At 45.5% G+C, this 1,457-nt stretch overlaps 1 pseudogene; it reads left to right on the top strand.

The window, feature by feature from the left end:
- The first annotated feature begins 326 nt into the window (after nucleotides 1–326).
- On the top strand, nucleotides 327–1,125 carry LOC113456518 (annotated as a pseudogene).
- Nucleotides 1,126–1,457: the final 332 nt, after the last annotated feature.

The raw sequence follows: 1,457 nt of genomic DNA, 5'->3' as shown, positions 1-1,457 counted from the left end.
CGAAATAATCACATAGAAACTAAATTATTTGCAATACCATTTGGTCAATAGCTTAAATGTATTTCTAGCTAGCTCTTATATCCTAAACTAACCCATCTCTGTTAATCCGTGCATCACCACGAGGTCGTGGCCTCCCAGCAAAGTTTCGGGAGGCTCTGGTGGAGGCGTCTGTCTCCTGTGTGGCTACATGGCTTCTCCCTGACTCTGCCTACTTCCTCCTCCTCTATCTGCTAGGAACTCCCACCTTGCCCTATTTTGCTAAGTCACTGGCCGGAACAGCTGTATTCACTAACCAATAAAAGCAACACATAGACAGAAGGACCTCCATGAAAACTTCATCTGAAGAAGCATTGCTGATTGTGAAGGTGTGTCAGAAGAGGGAAGGTGGCGTCTGTGCCCATGGCATGAAGAATTGCTTGGGCCCCTAATGGCAAAAAATAGATTTACAATTAGCCATATGTGTGCAGATATTAAATACCAGAAAAATCAGTCCAGACAGAAAAGCTAAAATTCCAATTGAGCTGATCCTGCAGGGAGGTAACACAACTAACTTCCATTTTCCCAGTGGAAGCCCAGAGTGAAAGAGCAGATGCAGTGACGGACCACCTTCCGGAGCCAAGAGGGGTGCAAAAGAAGGGCCCGAAGAGACAAGCAGGATGCTTCAAGAGAATGGTGTTTTATCTCAGCCCTTTGAAGACCTTGTGTGGGCCAGGTGATCAGTACTGAGGAATTCTGGGCCCATTGTTTAATGTGAATGCAAAAGATAGTTCTACATCCAATCATAAGCTATTGGCGTCTCTGCTGCTTTCTGGAGGATGCCTGGACCCAAACAGATGGCTGTAAGGGTTGAGATAATTTAGTTTCTGATGTCGAGTCTATATTTAGGACCTACCGAGCAATAAAAATGAAATATGCAGAAAATGTGCACCACAACATGACAGAAAAGGAATCTGGGCACATCTCTCCCAGTCCCATTATTTTCACAGGGACTGACTAAACATGGGGTCCAAGTGTCTTTGCAGAGTGCGCCAAAACAGGTGAACAGCATTTAAAACAATGGTTCCATTCGGAGTAAGAAACCCAATGCTAGATTGGACGGCTTTGGAAGATAAACCACTAGTTTAAGTGCCCACAGGGGCCAGAAGAGGGCAACAGATCCCCTGGAAAGTGAAGTTAACGGAAGTTCTGAGCTGCCCTCTCAGTACTGGGAACCAAGCCTGCTCCCTCTACGAATGCTCTTAACCACTGAGCCCTGTCTCCAGCCCTCTACTTAGATATTTTACATGCAAAATGAAACACACCTTTGGATCCAGTCCTCAGAAACCTGTTTGTTCCTGGGTCTTCCATGTTTTTATTTTAAAAGCTTTGGCATTTACCTAGGTAGTGTCTTTGAGCCTCCTCCCCTCCTGTCAAGGCTGATCACTTCCCCCTCGTAGCTCCTTTAAGTCTTAACCTGA

The sequence above is a fragment of the Microtus ochrogaster genome, chromosome 8 (assembly GCF_000317375.1).
Source record: "Microtus ochrogaster isolate Prairie Vole_2 chromosome 8, MicOch1.0, whole genome shotgun sequence".
Taxonomy (NCBI): domain Eukaryota; kingdom Metazoa; phylum Chordata; class Mammalia; order Rodentia; family Cricetidae; genus Microtus; species Microtus ochrogaster.
The sequence above is the reverse complement of the archived record's forward strand: the minus strand, read 5'-3'. Positions and strand labels throughout refer to the sequence as shown.